The sequence below is a fragment of the Myotis myotis genome, unplaced genomic scaffold, assembly GCF_014108235.1.
Source record: "Myotis myotis isolate mMyoMyo1 unplaced genomic scaffold, mMyoMyo1.p scaffold_m19_p_4, whole genome shotgun sequence".
Classification (NCBI taxonomy): Eukaryota; Metazoa; Chordata; class Mammalia; order Chiroptera; family Vespertilionidae; genus Myotis; species Myotis myotis.
The window spans coordinates 122,230,229-122,250,210 of record NW_023416346.1 but is presented as its reverse complement, the minus strand read 5'-3'; the positions used below and the strand labels follow the sequence as shown (position 1 = coordinate 122,250,210).

General features: G+C 40.8%; 1 protein-coding gene across 3 annotated transcripts in view; it reads right to left on the bottom strand.

Moving 5' to 3' along the window:
* The window catches only part of ADGRG2 (adhesion G protein-coupled receptor G2), a 117,586-nt gene extending 99,060 nt beyond the window's left edge, over positions 1-18,526 (bottom strand). For all 3 annotated transcript variants that reach the window (XM_036305822.1, XM_036305820.1, XM_036305821.1), the window contains exon 1: positions 18,473-18,526. The gene's annotated coding sequence lies outside the window, so the exon portion shown is untranslated. The remainder of the gene's footprint in view (positions 1-18,472) is intronic.
* Between the last annotated feature and the right edge of the window lie 1,456 nt (positions 18,527-19,982).

Sequence of the window (19,982 nt, the reverse complement as noted above, 5' to 3'; positions counted from 1 at the left end):
CAAGTATGTCAGGTGCTCAGCTATTTGCTTCACATGCCTGGGTTGTAGGTGAAATTGAATGTGCTTCTCCAGAAGACACTGTGCAGGTGGAGGGCCCACTACCCTTTCTGTACCCTTTCCTCCCAGGCCATCCCCACTAGCCCAACCCCTATTCTGCCTCCTTTCCCTGTGTTCTTCTCCTCATTCCCACCCTATCACAAATGCCCCCCAAAATGTAGCTAATATCTACTCTTGATCCCTGAGTGTGAAGGTGCTAATGATCTTCCAGTCTTAAATGGCATTGGCATTTTAAATCAACTTCATGGTTAAATTAATGACTTTGTCATTTGTTAGAGGAATTTGAGACCTGAGGGAGAAAGTGAGGGGCCAGAGCCCCCTTTCAGGGGTTCATTCTCTTGCAGCCAAGGACCTTGCACATGGGTTGTCCCCACCCTGGCCCAAGTGGAGTGCAGCCCCACAGCATGGAGAGTGAGTGTGCCTGCCATGCTCAGGTGCCTTCCCATTCAATAAATATTTAATGAGTAAATACCACGTGCCAGGCACTACATGAGGGGCTAGGAACATGCTGCTGAGCAAGACAGATACAACTGTGCCCTTCTGGACTGTACATACCAGTGGGGCACTGAAACAAATAAAAATGTAAATGGACAAATATATGAAACAATTATAAATTTTAAAGAAGGCTGGGAAGAAAACACATAAGGAGCTGAATTATATTCTTCAGTGAGACAATGACACAAAAAGAATATGCAACTTGCTCTATATTAAAAATAAGTCAACAAATAGGAAGTCTCTCACTACATGATCATTTCTATTAAGATGTTCATATTGGCAGGAGTCAGGCTTTGTAAACACTCCAGGGAACCTTAACTCCAAGTGGGGGAACATTCATTTTCATTCAACTTCTCTTCCACTATTTTTTTTTTTTACTTCTAGAGATGGAACTAGGCTGGACCAGTGCTTTGATATTTTCTCTCAGATCAGTTTCAGATGAAAACATGGAGGAGAAAAGTTTATCTTAAAGGAATCAAAATTACTGTATAATAATTCTAGAACAGAGGAAACCTTCATTTGCTTGTAAGCTATTTAGCTAAACTTAAATGATTAAAGTAGAAAATACATGCCCTCTAGAGCTGCTTTAAAATTGCTTTCTCAATACACCTCAAAATGCCAACTCTGAGGGCAGGAGTGGGACTATGAGTGGATTATATTTATTTAATTGCAGTTTTCTGTAATTTCTAGAGTTCTAATGATAAAAATACATTATTTTTAAAGCCAGATAAAAAAAATCTTACAGGCATAGTGAATTTTGTGGTTTTTCACTAAAGTAACAGCAAAACAAAACTATACTAAAGTATTATTAGCTGCTCAATAGAATCTGCATTATTAGTAACAAGTAATAAGTACAAAACTAAAGTGAGGAAGAAGATATAAAGTGTGGGTGGTGGTGACAATTTTTGAGAGGTGGCCTATGAAAACATCACGAGAAGTGGACATCTGAGCCTAGACCTGCTAAAGGAGGTCAGGGAGTGAGCCAGGATGCTCGCTGGGGGATAAGCACTGCAGACAGAAGACACTGTGCCCTGGAAGAAAGATCCATGATGGACTGTTTATCCAGACATGCAAAATTGCTTCAGACAGGAATCAGTCTGGACTTAATGAAACCAACGAGTCAGAAGAAAATTAAGTGATAGGTTGGCATGGCATTGAGATAAGAAATGACAGCCAAGGCCTAGTAAATGCAGGCTATAGTTGGGCAGAATTATAAGTCTTTTATTTGTACTAATTCAATCCCTGCAACAACATGCTTAGGGCACGTATTTAATTTAATGCTCAGGATAGGGTACCTGAAAGTTAAATGAAACATTATTAATGCAGAAAAAAAGGCATAAATCAGGGGTGCCCCAGACAAACTGGAATATGTCATCACCCTACCCAGAAGGCATACTATTAGAACTGCTTTATAGAAAAGGAAGCTGAGGCAAAGCACAGAGAGGTTACATAATTTGCTTGAGGTCACAGAGGTACAAGATTTGAACTTAGCCAGGCTTCAGAGCCCATACTCTTGATGTCTACACAGTATTACCTTTCTGTGTTTTGTATACTACAAAACTCCTGGTGCTAAAACCTGGGTTATATTTATCATCAGGAATAGGAGATTAAGCTGGGAAAAAAAAAAACACACCAGCTTCTAGAGTTAAATACCAAGTTAGCAGCCCTGGAGAACCTCTCCAAGACTCAGTTCAGTCACTTATAAAACAAAGCAACTGAGACCTACCTTACAATTCCACTGCAACACTCAGATGAGGCAGTGTTTGTGAAAAATGCGTTGGAAGCTGAAATGCACAACATGTATATTAATTCTATAAAATGTTATAATATGTAAAATCTGCATTTTCTCTGTGTAGAGCCAAAAAGTAATATTTTCTGTAAAAGGCAAACAGTAAATATTTCAGGCTTTGCAGACCACATGGTCTCTGTCACAACTACTCAACTCTTCTGTTGTAGAATGAAAGCAGTCATAGACAATCTATAAGTGAAGGAGTGTGTCTGTGTGCCAATATAACTTTATTTACAGAAACAGGTGGAGGGCCACAAGACCATAGTTAGCCAACCACTGACTCAGAGAAATGCTATTTAAAATTGCAACCCCTCAATGCTCCCTGTGTTTCTTCTGATTCATTTTTCTTCATAGGTAGCACTGTTACCATCTAACATAATAAGTATTTTACTTATTTATTATTTGCTTCCCCCACTAGAAGATAACCTTTCTCTGTTTGTTTCACTGTTGATTCTCCAGTGCCTACGAGAGTGCCTGGCACATAGTAGGAACTTTATAAATATTTATCAAAAGAATGCATGGATGAATGAGTGGAAAATTTTTGAAGGAGTTGAACATACTATTGGAAAACAGGGGCAAATCCATGGCAAATAAAAATAAAAAAGGAAACAGAGAATGATATCCAAAAACCTAGAGGAAGAAAAACTACTGGAAATTAACTCAAACTCAGCATTGTGATTCCTTTGCAGGGAAAGGGAAAAGGATTATTTCCAAAACCAATTTTGTGAGTTGTGAACTAAAGCCTTACAAAACAATTTCCAAAATTAGCTGGTTAAAATCTAAAGGAATTATTGGCTTGATTTAGGCTAAGAAAATAGCTTGAGGTTTGTTCCAGATCAACTAATTATGAGTGTGTGTGTGTGTGTGTGTGTGTGTGTGTGTGAGTGTGTGTGTGTGTGTGTGTGTGTGTGTGTGTGTGTGTGTGTGTGTGTTTAATCCCTCCTCAATACTATCCTGGCAAATATGGGTTCAGTTCCTCACTGGGAATGGTCTGGGGAGTGGTATGAAATTGATTCAGCAGGCTTTGCACGGAAAGATATATATTGGTGTCATTTAGTTCAGGGGTTGACAAATTGTAGTGTCAGTCATTCTAATTTATCTTCATAGTTCAATGCAAGCTCATGGTTAAAATTAACAGCAAAATTTTGCTTAACTGAATAGGAACTTTTCTAAAGAGAGAAGGGTTCTTTACATAAGTTGCTTTATGTAACTCTTTTAAACTAAAATCTATATAACACATTCATTCAACTGATGTTACCTGGTGTTCACTGGAAGAAACACTACTTCTACAAAAGTGTGCATATCTAATGCACAGCTCACAACCTAAACAATATTAAGCTTTTCAGACACAGTGCTTAGCAAAAGTTTGGCAAGTTTTTTCTGAAGAACTTTGATGCTAATCCTCTAATCTGGCACACTCAGCTCCATGTTTGAGTGCCTATTGCATGCCAACAGGGAGTGAGGCTGAAGAACTTCATTGTTAGGCTTATGAGTAATAATTTCATTGTGTCCTTAGCTTCTTGAAGAAACAAAGTTCTACTTATTGATTGATCTAATATGTAATTGTGAAAAGAGAACTGGACTTAAGGTCAAAAGACTTGGCTATGCCTGGCCAGTGTTGCTCAGTGGTATAGACCTATGAACCAAGAGGTCACCCTTCGATTCCAGTCAGGGTACATGCCTGGGTTGCAGGCTCCAATCCCAGGGGGAGGTGGGCATGCAGGAGGAAGAATCAACCAATAAATGATTCTTTCTCATTATTGATGTTTCTATCTTTTTCTCCCTCTCCCTGCCTCTCTGAAATCAGTAAAAGTATTTTTGAAAAGACTTGGCTAAAAACAAAAACAAGACTTGGCTAAAGGACTTAAGGAATGAAGAAAAAGAAATGGAATGAAACAGAAAGGATGAAAATGAAGAAAAGAAAAAAGGAATGGAGTTCTGAATCATCACATGGAAGACTCTTGTGAAAGAAGCCAAATACAGAAGGCCACATACCATATGATTCCATTTATACAAATGTTCAGAAAAGGCAAATCTATAGAGACAGAAAGTATATTAGTGGTTGCCAGGGTCTGGGGAAAAGGAGGAAGACATAGGCAGTGACTGCTAAGGAGTCAGGGCTTCTCTGTGAGGTGATGGAAATGTTCTGCAATCAGATAGTGGTGATGGTTATACAACCCTGTGGATAATCTAAAAACCACTGAATTGTACACTTTAAAAAGGTGAATTTTATGGTATGTGAATTATTTCTCAAGCAAAAGAAAAGGGATAAAAAAAGAGTTTTTGTGTGTGTCTTTTTTAAAAAACGATCTGACTGCTATCGACTGTGGACAAGACATTTAACCTACCTCTCATTTTGTTGGCAAGACACAAATTAGATATCTATGTGCAAGCAATTTTGGAAAAAATGTATAATGCTACAAATTCAAGGCAATTTCACTCAAAATCTTAGTAAGGTTTTTCATGGTAATTCATGGTAATTCTAAGGTACTTATGTAAAAGCAAGTGGCCAAGACAATATGAGAAAGAACAAGAAACGATGGCTTGACCTACCCACTCCAAGAATCATTAGAAAGGTATAGCAATCAAATATAGTATTCACTCAGGGTTAGACAAATATGCCAGGAAGCCAAATTTGAGTGAACTGGAAGCAAATTCATACTGATATGGGCATTTATAACAAAGGAGGTGCCAGATAGATGCAGTTTAGGAGGGCAAACATCAGCACTTCAATAAAGGATGCTGGGATAACTGGTTTTCCACATGGAAAAACAATCTACACACAGATTGCTCCCTCAATTCCAATTAGACTAAAGTTATTTCAAAAGCCAACATTAAAAACTTTTAGGAGAAAATATAGAAAAATATCTTTATAGCTTTGAAATAGGAACACAAAATGTACAAAACATAAAAGAAAAAAAGAAGAAATTTGGCTACATTAAAAGTAAGAACTTTATCAGAAAACACCATAAAAATAAGCCAAAACTGGGAGACATTATCTATAACATATATCACTAAAAATTAGTATCCAGAATATAAAAAGAATATCTATAAATCAATAAAAAATACAGACAACCTTATTCTCCCCCCCCCCAAAAAAATGGGCAAAAACCTGAATTTTTTTTTATTTTTTCCAATATATGTTTATTGATTTCAGAGAGGAAGGGAGAGGGAAAGAGAGATAGAAACATCAGTGATGAGAGAGAATCATTGATTGGCTGCTTCCTGCATGCCCCCTATTGGGGATTGAGCCCACAACCCCGGGCATGTGCCCTGACCAGGAATAGTACCAGGATCTCCTGGTTCATAGGCCGACACTCAACCACTGAGCCATGTTGGCCAGGCTAAAGATGAAATTTAAATAGCCAATGAATACTGGTACTCAGAAATGCAAGTCAAAACTAAAAGAGATAAAATATCATACCTATTATTTTAGCTATATTGAAAAGTCTGATTATGCTAAGTATTGGGAAGGATGCTGAGCAACAGGAAGATTCTTACACTGTTGCTTAGGAAAGTAATCTGGCAACAACTAGTATAGTTGAAGAGGCATGTACCCTGCCACCCAAAACCTCCATTCTTAGATATAATCCCTAGAGAAACATTCCAAATTAGTACAATAAAACATGTTCAAGGCTGTTTATAGCAGCCCCATTTTTAATACCAAAATCTAAAACAACTTAAATGACCATCAATAGAAAAATATATAAATATGTTTTATATATATGTAATGAAATACTACAGAGCAAAGAAAAAGAAGTGAATTAGAGGTACATGTAGCAACAAGGAAAAACCTCACAAAAATAACTGATTGAAAATGAAAGTTGCAAAAGAATTTGACAGTAAAAAACCTATCATATAAAATTTAAAAGCATGAAAGTAGCATTCTCTTTTACTGAGAGCCATATTCATATCTATAATAATAAAAGCATAATGTGCAAATCAACCAAACAACCGAACAGCAGAACGACCATCCAGATGACCTTCCGGATGACCACACTAGGACACTCACTGGTGCCGGGCCAGCCAAGGCGGGTGCAATGCCATTGGTCGGGGGCCCGGCCAATGCCCCATGATCACCCTGCAGAGGGAGGTCCAGGCCACCGGCTGGCTGGGCGACAATTGCCCCAAAGAGGGAGATCCAGGCTACCCGGCCAGTGACGCTGCAGTGGGTAGCCTGGGCCTCCCTCCGTGGGGGTGATCTATCCTAGAGCCCTGGCCGGGTGGGTGGGGCCTATGTCTTTGGGGTAATCAATCGCAGGGCTCCCAGATTGTGAGAGGGCACAGGCTAGGCTGACCCCCCCCCCAAGTGCACGAATTTTGTGCATCGGGCCTCTAGTGTAGAATAAATATAAAGAAATGTCTGAGAAGATAAACATCAATTTCAGGATTGTGCTTACCTCTGTGTTAGATTAAAAATGTTTTCACTTTTTTAACCTAATATATGGCCAGGATTGAAAACCTCTGACACCATTGGTGGAGCAGGTCCAAAGGAGACTGAACCAGCACTGACCCACCCTCAGTGGGTTCCCATAGGAGCAAAGATCACAGAGGGGTCAAAGCCATGTGCCAGACTGATAGTATACTGATTACCTGAACTAATTATCCACAAGTAGCTGATCCCAGCAATAACAAGCCACAAGAAGGGCTCACTTTGCCATTTTGATGCTAGCAAAGGGGGAAGATGAATTATTCAAGTGGACATATAATGGTTGATAAAGGATTACCATTTAGTAACAAAGAGTAACCAAGACTTTATCAAAATCACAGTTAATATGAAAATCATCCCATACATAATTTAATCTTTGATTATTCAAAAAGTACATAAGAATCTTTACTGCAAACATCTGTTGTCATTATACATAATTTTTGGGCTACTAAAAAGTTTGTGTTATAGAAGGCTGGATAAATGAATGTACTTCCTTTTTTTATACAGTCAATTAGACTCGTTAAAAGGCAATGTCTTTCAAATTGCTCGTAGATCCAAGGAAACAAGATTAAGTACTCAAGTCTTTGATTTTAAGGATTATTTTGCAAAAAAAAGAAAGAAAGAAAGAAGGAAAGAAAAGAAAGAAAGAAAATGATTCTGAGGAGTTGAAGGGTCTTGCCAAAATGAACAAAGGAACACATTGCTTTGAGAAAAACGACTTCCATTTTAGTACCCTGTCTCTCCCCTAGGTGGAGCCCATTCCAAACCTATAGGTGCCCAGTGACCTACTTATTGAACCCTTATCTGCTCTCAGGAGACCTCACATAGAGGCACATCAACCAAAATCTGTGCTCATTTACATTTTAACAAGTCCTTAAACCAAACATATTAATCTCTAATTGTGGATTTTCAAGATTCAGCTAGATAAAAAGTTGAAATGTTGGTGGGGGGAAGGGTGGGCGGGAGGAGTGGGAAAGCTAGGCAAAGTTATTGCTATGGACCAATCTGCCTGGTGTGCTGGTGTGGGTTCAAAATTCATATGTTGAAGCCCTAACCTCTAATGTGACTGTATATGAAGACAGGGTTTTAGGTGGTAATTAAGGTTAAATGAGGTAATAAGGGTGGGGTCCTAATCCAATAGGGCCATGGCCTTATAAGAGAAAGTTCTCTCTCTCTCTCTCTCTCTCTCTCTCCATCCATCCCTCCTTCCCTCCTTCTCCTCACTCTCCCTACAATTTGAGGACACAGCAAGAAGGGGGCAGTCTACAAGCCAGGAAGAGAGCCCCAAATCACAAGGAAGCAGTCATCTAGCCATCCATCCTTGATGTTTTCACAGATGTTTTACATTAAAGCTATCCTGGTTAATGTACCATGTACCCTTAAAATACCAAATCCAAAGGACCATGGGTCTCTAATTAGGAACCCCAAGAGGTCCAAACAAAGACATGGATGTTCAGCCTGGTGGGCAGTACACTCTGGTAGAGATACAGGGAGACTATGAGAAATTCAGTCCAGAGTTCCAGGTCAGACCACCTTCCCAAATACCACTGCCTGATGTGGGCTCCAAATATGTGAAGAATAACAGAATAGAGAACTCTGTGCACAAGGTTTTGAGGGAAGAAAGTTGGGTTATAGTATCCTTCTGGACATACAGAAGGTCTAAGAACCCCCATCTGGGTGCAGGCAGTTCTACGATGCCCTTAGAGGCTTACATTATGCAAAGGTTCAGATCCACTTCCAGTGTGGGGAAGAATGCAGGAGGAAGGGGACAAGCTAAAGACACAGCTAGTAGGAACATTGATCATTGATGCAAAGTGTGGAAAACAGGTGTGGGCACATCTTTGAAACTTAATGTCAGGAGCCTCCACACAATAAAGGTCCAAGAAAGGACTCCCTGTCCCAAGGGGATGGGCAGAGAGTCCACAGTAGAGAACCTCAGGAAGGGAGGCCTATGAAGAGGAACATGGGAGTAGGATACAGCCAGGATAAGGTTTGCAGAGGCCACAAAATGTGGTCAAGGGCTCTGAGGCAAAACTCAAAGGAATCCCCCCGCCCCCAGCCAGAGTCAGAATGATCAGAATCAGCTCTGCTGGTGAGCCCAGAATATCAACTCTGTTGACGTAGTATCCAAATAGCCCAGGAACACGGAAGCATTCTCTCCATTATCAGGCTTATTTCCAGCCATCCGAATGGCTGGTGTCATGCCAACAGAATAACTAGACACTAGTGAATACGCCCCCAACCCCCCCCCTCCAAAAAAAAAACAACACAAAAAAACCATGGAGCTCCCGGTTGTTTTCTTGCAATGGGGTTTTACTAAAACGAACAAAAGGACTTCCTGACTGTTGGCTTCAAACAGCTATAGCTTCCATTCCTCCAGAAGGTAACTCTGAGGCAAGGATTCAAAAACAAGAAGTTTATTTAGGATGTGATCCCAGGAAACTGGAGAATGGGGAAGTGAGAGCAGCAGGAAGGCAGCTAATACAGACAGATGTATTATCAAGCCAGTTACACTGGGAACAACTGAAGCTCAGTTCTGGGAGCCTGAGAGTGTAGAATGCCTGTCCCTCTCTCTCAGAGTTATCCCACTATAGGGCAAAGGAGCTGGGCTGTTTATCTACCAGCTTTCACTAAGGGCTGCTGCCAGGGTGGGGTTGGGAGGGGAGGGGAGGGGAGGGGAGGGGAGTGTTAATTCAGTGTTAATTCCCTGGCACTCCCAGTCTACCACAAGGGCGGGTAGAGCAGGCTCATGGGCAGAGAAATGCGCAGCGAGTGGCTGGAAGGGGGCTGGTGTGTACTCAAGTGGTCAGGGTCAGGGCTGTTGAAATGGATACCCAGTCTCTCTGGAATGAATGAGGAAGTGCAAAATATTGAAGCCAGGCAAGAAGAGGGTGGTTCCATGCCTGCCCTGCCCCAGTCCTTTCTTCAGGCCAGGGCTGGGAGGACAAGTCCAGAGAGGCACTTGAGCAAGGATGTTTATCATCTGTAAATGGGCAAAGGACAAAGGTTTCAGGTAATCCCCAGATGTGCTCTAAAGCCTCACTATTCATGGTGTGGTTCTCAAACAGCAGAAATCTCTGGCCATCCCAGAGCTACAGAATCCGCATCTGCATTTTATCAAGATCCCCAGGTGATTGATTTGTACATTTGAAAGACATTGTTGTAGATACTATTGGGGCTCTCTGCACAAAGAGCACATTCATCCAATGTCTCCTACCAAAACCAAGTGGAAGGTATTTGCTCGATTTTAGACTGTATTTGCTCTATCCAGTTTGTCAAATTAACTTCACATTTGCTGAATGGAGTTATGCAATTTAGCACAAGAGATACTAGTGTCAACTTGCCCACCTGGGTATAATCACAGCAAAATAAAGTGTACTTGAGTTTTTCAAAACACCCTTCATTAACTTCATTCCCCTCTCTTTTCCCCCTTGCCAAAATTTTTGAGATATTTTTAACTGACATTTTATATAGGTAGTTGATAAAGGAATAAATGAGCACAGAAACAGGCTTTTAGGAAAAAAGTAGAAAAAACAACTGATGCTAAAACTTAATAAAAAGCCTCAATATTGTATATAGATACAGATGTGTATGTCCAAAGGTGGCTACTAATCCTAGCTGCATTCAGAGGAAAAAATAATTGAAAACTGTGAAAACAATTAGAAATAGATTTAAAGCATTCCTTTAGGGGGGACGGAATATGGCATCACAATATATGCCTATTTGGCATAAGGATTATCTTGAGGTTGATTCTTTTTAAGAAACAAGACCCTGGAGAAGCTCTAAAAACCAAGTAGAAGTTATCCTCTTGTGAGAGACATTTACATTTATAAGGAACATCCCCATTTGTAAGGGTGTCTCTCTGTCCATAGCAGGAAGAGGAGGTGACTCTAAATCTTTAGAAACTCTAATAAATGGAGAAGGCACTGATCTAACTCTAGGCTGTGGCTTGGGCCATTTGGGGGAGTTACTCAATTTTCCTGGGTCTCTCCCGTGTATACAGGAAGTATTCATGTTATTAAACTTGCTTGTTTTTCTCCCCTTAATCCATCTTTTATTATGGGGGGGCGGTCTCAGCCAAAAATCTAGAAGGGTAGAGGGAAAATTATTTTTCCTCCTCCACAATGCCAATGTCATAAAAAAAGAAAGGATGTGGAGATGTTCCAGATTAAAATAGGCTAAGAGACCTGACAACTCAATGCCATAACAACTCTAGACCGGATCCTGTACTAAAAGTAAAAATGCTGTAAAGGATATTATCAGGTCTATTGTCAAAATTGGAATACAAATGGCAGATTAGATAACAGTTACTATAGTTGATAACGGTACTGTGGTTATGTAAGAGAATATTCTTTTTCTTAGGAAATCCATACTGAAGTGCTTAAACATAAAGGCCGTGATATATGTAACCTTATCCTCAAATGTTCAGGAAAAAAATTATGTGTGACTGTGAATGCAAACGATAAAGCAAATGGGATAAAATGTTAGCAACAGATGAATCTGAATAAAGGGAACATGGGTATTCTTTGTACCATTTTTAGTTTTTGCAACTTATTTGTAAAGTTTGAAATTTCCAAATAAAAAGGTGTTTTTTTATTATTATTATAAAGAAAAGAATATGTCCAGAGCTCAGAAAAGAAGCCAGTCTTAGATGCATTGGGGATGGTTCACTCAGGTTCACAATAGTGGGGGGTAAATGAGTATTTGTACAAATGTGGGTATGTTAGGAGTTTGGGTGGTGAGACTATGAGGAGGTTGCTGTCTAATGAGAAGCTGATGTAGGAGTGGCAAAGGAAATAAAGGAAGGTATAAAACAGCTGTTTTGGACATCAGAAATGCAAACTCACTATGCAAGCATGGTAGGATCGCTGGGCAATGCTAAAGGCCCACTTAAGATTTAATTAAAGTCAGGAACAGGACCTAGATATCAGTATTTATTCTGAAAACAACCCAAATGATTAGAATGGGCTTTCAGAACTGCTGTGCTAAGGCAGCATTTCTCAACCTCAGCACTATGGACCACTGAGCCAGGTAATTATTAGTCGGGGAATAAGAGGGGCAAGGGAGAGGGTCCTCTGCATTATAGGATGTTTAGCAACATTCTTGACCTCTACCAACTAGATGCCAGTAGCACTGCCACCTCTGCCAGTCATGACAACCAAAAATGTCTCCAAATATTACCAAATGACCACAGAGGGCAAAATCTGCCTTAGTCGAGAACCACTATGCTAAAGGAACAAAGGCCATAAACATTCCATGTGTATAAAGGTCAGGAATTGTGTATACTCTTTGTTGCTATGAGCATTGTGGTTAAGAACACTGGCTCTGAAATCAGATGGTCTGTGTTCAAACCCCAGATCTACTAGTTACCTTTTGTATGGCCTTGGACAAGCTATTTAACCTCTCTGTGCCTCAGTTTCCTCATTCATAAAATAATAATAATAGTACGTGCCTCAAGAGGTTGGGAGGATTAAATAAGTTAATATATAAAGCAGTAACAGCAGTGCCTGCTCAATAAATATTAGCTATTTGCTATCGTTATTTTATCACAGAGTCAGAAACATAATGGATACCAAATGTCTGTTGATTAATGAACTGCTTACATTAAAATATACTTCATGCTTTACTTAAATAAGTTTCCACATTAAAATTGAACAGAAAGGCAGAGTGCATTGAATTTCTCTTAAGATTAATGTGTGATTTTTTCCTAGATTCTAGGTGCACTCATCATCCATTCAACAAATACTTAGTGATTACTCACTGTGCCCCACTATTCCAGATCCTGAGCATACAACAATCAGTGAGCAAGATATACAAATGAATCTGAATAAAGTCCTTGCCCTCTTGGAACTTATTTCTAAGGGTGGGGGAAGATATGGAATCAGGAAACAAGTAATTCAACAATATGTAACCACAGATAATAGTGGTACAAAGAATACAAAAGTGAGATGAGGGGATGGAGGTTTATAGTGGTAGGTGGCAAATGCCATTTTAGAATGAGGGTTAGAGAAGGCCCAAATGAAATAAGGGTGCAAGTTATGTGTACACCTGATGAAATGGTGCAAAGGCTGGGAGGCAGGCAAATGCTTGGCTTGAGTCAGGATTAGTTAGGAGACTGGTGTGTTTGAAGAAGTATGAAAAGAATAGGAGTAAGGGCCATATAGGGCCTCAGAGGCTACAGTGAGGATCTAGGGGTTTATTCTAAGTGTGGTAGAGAGTATTAAAGGGTTTTGAGTAGTGGGTTTACAAGACTACATTTACTGGATATTCTGTGGGGTCAAAGGTGGATGCTGGGAGACTGGTTTAGAAGGTACACAGTAATTCAAGAGAGAAATGTGGATAGCTACGATTAACTGAGAGTATTATAATTCAACTCACTTTGCATCAGAGCAAGATCTGATATAAAATAAATGTGTCCTGGCCCTAACCGGTTTGGCTCAGTGAACAGAGCATCAGCCTATGGACCAAAGGGTTCCGGGTTTGATTCCAGTCAAGGACACATACCTTAGTTGCAGGCTCCTTCCTGACCCGGGCCCTGGTGAGGGAGTGTGCAGAAGGCAACTAATCGATGTGTTTCTCTCACATCAATGTTTCTCTCTTTCTTTCCCTCTCTTTTCCACTCTCCCTAAAAATCAATGGAAAAAAAATCCTCGGGTGAGGATTAATAATAAAAAAAAAAAAAAAAAAAAAAGAAGAAGAATTTGTCCTGGACACAGTTCAGCAGTTTGGGGCTTAAAAACTAAATCAACAATTTTATAAAACAGTGTTTTATGAAAGAATGGTCAAATCAATAGACCATTAGAGGGTCATGATGATCGTTTTAAAATGATATAGAACAGCCTAGCCAATATGGCTCAGTGGTTGAGTCTCGACCTATGAACCAGGAGGCACAGTTCCATTCCTGGTCCAGGCACATGCCAGGGTTGCCAGCTCAATCCCCAATAGAGGCTGTGGGAAGGGGGCAGATGATTCTTTCTAATCATTGATTTTCTATCCCTCTCTCCCTCTCCCTTCCTCTCTGAAATCAATAAAAATATATTTAATAAATGAAATAGAACAAAGGGAAGACACTTGCAAATATCAGCATATACTGTACAAAGGCAATGTATATATTTTGTGAGATTCATAACACTGTAAGATTTTTGTTTCAATTATATGTACATATGTTCATTCTGGTTTGAAATTTAAAATACGCTTCTCACTTTGAATAGTTGAAAAACACTACAAAAAGCTATCTTATTTATGCATAAGTAGGTTATAAACTATCCCTTTATTCTCTCTCATCCTCACTGTACCTGGCATCCCCCCAAATAAGAATATTATTAAAAAGCTCTAAAAGTAGTTTTTTCATAGTCTAAATAAAATGCATTGACTTATGCTACACTATCTTCTTCTCTGGGGAGATCAAAATATGACCATCCAAAGCTGAGAAGACTGACTCATCTCTAAACTGTTAAAATTTTCAATGAAAAAAAATCCAAGCAAAACAAGAAATTTTAAAATGAAATTTTAGACATTTAGAAGCTAAAAATGGAAAGAAATCTTCTGGAAGTAATAAGGGAAACTACCAGAACTCTACAGAAAGCATAATTAATACCTAGTGGTACACTATTAGAAGCATCCCCACCCAAATAACTGCCCTAGAGGGAAGCTTAGCCACTAAGGCAGGCAAAAAAAATGAGGAGGCAAATAAAAGAAAATTGGGCGAGTGCAGTTCCTAAGTTATTGCCATTTGAAGACTGATTATCTCCTTTGGAAATCCAAGAAAAACTATGAGAGCTAACAAAAGTTCAGCAACGTGGCTTGAATATGATAAACCTACAAAAAGTTAGCCTTTCTATACAATAGTATAATTATAAAATAAAATGAGAAAAATATATAATTTCTAAAAGCAATAAAAATTACACACAAAAAGTCTAAGAATTCATCTCACAAGAATGTGTAAGACCTACAATGTGTTATTTGCATAAGGATAGACATATAGATCAATGGAACAGAATAGAGTTAAAAAATAAGCTAACACTTATACAGTCTACCAATTTTTGACAAAAGGGCCAAGAGGATACAATGGGGGAAAGTACAGTCTTTTCAACAAACAGTGTTGGGACAACTGGCTATCAATACAGAAAAGTGAACTCTGACCCATAAAAATTAATGCAAAATGAAGCCATAAACCTACATATAAATGATAAAACTATTAAATGTCGAAAAGACAGTAAAGGAGAAAATCTTGGTAAACTTGAGGTAGACAAAGACTTATCAGACAGGTTACTAACAGTACTATCCATAGAAGAAAAATAACCTGATAAATTTGACTTTATAAAAATTTAAAAATTTTGCTCTTAAAAAAAATCACTAATTCCACTTTGTATAAGTCAAAGAAAATAGTGCAGCCACCTGAGAAAAGTTTGGCAGTTCTTATATAATTTTCTAAATTTTCTTTTAGATCTTGTAAAAATATTTATGGTTTTAAAACTATGTGGGTCTTTAGTTCACATGGAACTTACTTTGGGGGCATAATATGAGTTGAAGTGGCTCTGAAAGTTAAGAAATGGGCTAAACATTCGAGGGAAATTATCACAAAATAAATTCCCACAATGAAATAAGATTCTATGAACACTGTTCCATTTTATAAATCTACTTAATTCATGAGTTGACTCCATGTTTTAAAAATTGAGGTACACTTTATTTATAATCACATTCACCTTTTTTAGAAGATGGAGAAGAATTCCATCACTCCAAGAAATCCTTATTGACCCTTTGTAGTCAATCCCTCCCACTACTCTCAGCCCCTGGCAAGCACTGATTTGTTTTCTGTCCCTATAAATTTGTCTTTTCCAGAATGTCCTGTGAATGGATTCATACACAACATAGCCTTTTGAGTCTGACGTCTTTCACCTAGCACAATGCATTTGAGATTCCTTCCTATTGTTGGGTGAATCAATAAATGTGTTCCTTTTCATTGCTGAGTAGTATTTCACAGTTCATTTATTCATTCACCAACTTTCAGTGATTATAATATAAACATTCACACACAGCTCTTTGTGTGAACATACTTTTCATTTCACTCAGGTAAATAACTAAAAGTAGGATTTCTATTTTGTGATAATGTCCCTCAAATGTTTAGCCCATTTCTTAACTTCCAGAGCCACCTCAACTCATATCATGCCCCTAAAATAAGTTCTATGTGAATTAAAGACCCACATATTTTTAAAGCCATAAACATTTTTACAAGATCTAAGAGAATTTTTTTTCTCTATCTTAAAGTAGGGAAGGCCTTTATCAGTGAGGCATAAAAACCAGCTCCCAAGTTTTTTTTACTAAAGGCAGAACTCTCCTTTCTATCTTCAGAATTATCAACATCACAGAAACATTCTCCCCCAACCCCTTTTAATTTAATTTAATGGTGTTCTTCCCACTTTGTAGCGTGTATTTGAAAGTTACTTGTCACTCTCAGCAAAATGGAAAATGTATTTGTCAGTTTCATGTGAATAGTGAAGGCACCAGGAACCTACATAGTTTCTAGTATGTCCCCGTTCTGTGTCCTAAACCAGACTCAGCCACACCACAGCCATACGAGAGGCCCCAGAATGACCACATCGGTCATGGAAAAGCAGCTTCTTTACTGGCTCTGCCTAACACCTGAGCAAACTCACTTTGCGATTTCTGGAAGGCTGTTCATGGTACCAAAAACATAGCGGCTCTCCTTTCCCTGCCAAACCCGCCAATGAAATTCCATTTCTCAGACTTATTCTCCCTCTGTGGAACAAAATCATATCCAAAATTAAAGTTCAATTTTTTTTTCTTTTCTGTGTTTCCAAAAATTTTTTTTTTCTAGACAAGAATGCACACCTGGAATCTGTGGGTTTGGGGCAAGACTTATTCATGGAGAAAACACTGATGCTAGCCTTGCATTTCTTCAGTGGTTTTCAAAAGCAAAAAGTGCGCTATCCCCCTTTTAATGAAAGTCACCTTGCAGGGTGTGGGGAATGATAAAAGCAGAGGGAATCTGATAGGGGTTGGCATCGAGCTGAGGCCTTGTAAAACAATACCCCTGGAACAGCTACAAAATTTGGGCATTTTTGTTTTCCAGCTTTGCATTTGAGCTCTAAAAGCAGCCAAGCCAAGCAATGTCCAGCTCATTTTAGATCTTGACTAAACAAAACTTTGAGACACTAAAAAGGACTCCCCAAAATCCTTTGGAAATGACACGCACTTTGTCAGTTTACAAATTATTACAACATCAAACTTAATTGTATTGTCATTAATAATTGAGTTCTTAATAAACTGTTTATTGTTAATATGAATAAAACAATAAATACTGTCATACTGTGTATAAATGAGGTTATACTCATAGGCTTACCTCTCAAAATAGTTGAAGAGAAATTGAGAAAGATGGAACAGCAACATCTAGCTAGTCTCTGCTTAATAAACCTTCACTCTCCATCACCCACCAGCTCTGAACCCCGTTAGAAGAAATGGACCCTTTTTTTGCCTGTGGTGACTATTAGACAGGATAAGCTACATAATGAGGGGCCCAGTGCAAAATGAAAACACGAAGCCCCTTATTCAAATTATTAAGAAATGCGACAGCAGAACATTAAACCAAACACAGGTCGCATGCCCATGAAGCCAGCTCTACTGTTAGATCGTGTATTTGGCTAGTAACTGGTAAGAAAAGTAAAGCCTGTCGCTACTAAATGAGTAGCAGTCGTTTTAATGTGTGTATTTGGAGTGGACGTGGGATTGCCAAGTCTTAGGACCTCCTCCCCCAATGTCCCACTTTTCCTAAGGTTTTCAGACCGTTGGACAAAATGTACGTCTGCAGGGCCTGCCATGTAAGTGTGGTCCATGGAGCAGCAGCAGCAGCATCTGGGAGCTTGTTAGAAACGCAGACCATGGGGCTCCACCCCAGACCTACTGAATCAGATGCATTTTAACGAGACCCCCCAAAGGATTAATGTGGACGGTACATACAAAGAAGTGTCACCCTCGAAGCAGCCACGGAAGACGCCGCAGCCTGCCTCATCCAGCTCTCTGGAGGCCCGTCAGCTCTCCTTCTCCTCCTCACCTATACAGTTCCAGAGCCTCGAAAAGACAAGTCCCTACCTAAACGCTCTCAGCTGAAACCTCCAGCCTTTTCCTTCCCTCATGCTCACCCCTGGACTCCTGGCTGCCGCCCCTTCCCGCCGCGCAGGGCCACCTGTTCTAGGTCCCGCCAGGCGGTGCTGCACCAAGCCCTCAAGGGACCCGGACGTGTTAGCGCTCCCAAGGCTCTGCCGCACCCACTGACTGGAGCGGTAAACTGAGTGCACTCCTAAGGGTGACAGCGAGACCAAGACTCGTGGCCCCGTTTTCCCGGAGCGATGGGGAGAGTTTGAGTCCGTTTGGAGTTTTTGGATACACAGTCACCCCCTCGGACAGTGCGTCTCAGGAGCCCCCTTTCCCAAGGCGCGCACTCTCCCACACTGTCAGGGTGTCGGCCCCCGAAGCTTGGCCGCTTGCCTCTCTTTGCCTTTCAGGGCGGCCTTGGGCCCCAGCTCAGAGCCGCGGCTGGGCGGAGGGAGTGTTCGCCCCGCTGTCCCGTAGCGCCGCAAGTCCAGGCGCTGAGCGGGAACCGCCCGCGCCCCTCGCCAGCTCCCTGGGCTGGGTCTCAGAACCCGAGGGGAGAGAGTAGACCCATCCCGGCTCCACGCGCTTACCTGCCGGTCCCCACCGATGGGCTGGCTGCTGACGCCGTCCGGCCCTTCTTTTTCCCTTTCCCTCCCTCCGCGTCCCTCCTCCTGCCTCCCGCCTCCAGCGGGCTGGGCGCCGCCCCCGCTGCTCCCGGACGGTTCGCCCGCCGGCCCGCCCTCCAGCTGCCCAGCGGCGTGGTGCTTCGAGTGCTCGGCGGCAACAAGGCTGGACGCGGAGGTGCGGAGCAGGCGGGGCAAGGGGCTTAGGAGGGTATGAAGGAGCAGTGTGGTGGGCCGAAGCCCTGCGGGGACCTCCGGGCTGAGAGTGGGAAGAGAAGTGGAGACTGTGGGCCAGCCGAGGCCCCTGCGGCGCTTCTGGACTCCCTGAACCGTGATACCCTCAGGCGCGCGCCCGCCTGGTGTCCGGATAATGCATGCTTCCTCGGAGAACCAACAAGCCGCTCACCTTTAGGGGTCGCCCTGATACCCTAATGCCTGTTCCGCCACTTTCAGCACTGTGCGCTGGGATGGGTGGTAAAGCCGAGATGGCTCCTCTGCCACAATATTTCTGATGTCAGACCACTTGGAGGGGGGATTCCAAAAGATCGGTAAAAGGAAAATGCCCTGGGAAATGATTCAGCTCGATAGTTATCTGGTGAAGGACATGTTACATGGGATACCTAAAAACTGGGATCCCCAGCACTCTGCCTGCCGGGTGAAGTCAGTTGTTTCTGGTCCCCTCTACCTTTTCTGTGTCAGGATCTCCTCCATCTGCCCCTTTATAGACTAAAAACTAGATTTGGATAGGACTTCCAGATCACCTACCCAGCTTGTCAAAATATTACAGATGCCAAAACCAGAGGCCTAGAGGGGGCTTGGCTCTGTTTTGCTTACAATTAGTTGCAGAGACCAGGAAAAGAATAAACTCTGTGAATCTCCTCTCTGGTACCTTTTATCACCCCCACAACCCTCTCCAGTCCTCCTCTTTATAGTCAAATAACTCCTTTATTTGCAAAATGCTTTATCATTTTAGAATCACCATTCCCTTCTGTTCAAGCCTGCAGAGAATATTTCATTTTTCTTTACCACCAAAACAAAATTCTACATTAAGAATTGCATTCACATCTCTGGAGAGGATGTTCATAAAGTGCAGCTCTACAGAGTTCATCAGGGCTGACTGCCATATTAGACACAAGGGTGAAATCTATACCTTGCTTTGCAGGAGGGATTGAATTTGTTTTGCAAACAAAAACTTATTAACACTCACAACACTCTAGCTGTATACATGAATGGAAAGTGTTTTCAGAGAGACTTTTGACTGGTTAGAGGGAGTGGAGATCCGGAAGCTCATCTAGGTTACATAAGTTTGAGGCAGACTTATGATGAGGGGAAAAACTGTATTTTAATAATCAGAATCCATGTTACTCCAAAGGGTTAAATGTAATCTTTTGAAGTAACTTAACACTTGCATATGTTCGACTTATTACAAAATAGACTTCATATTGTGTAGAGCCACCAGAACTCTCATACACTGCTA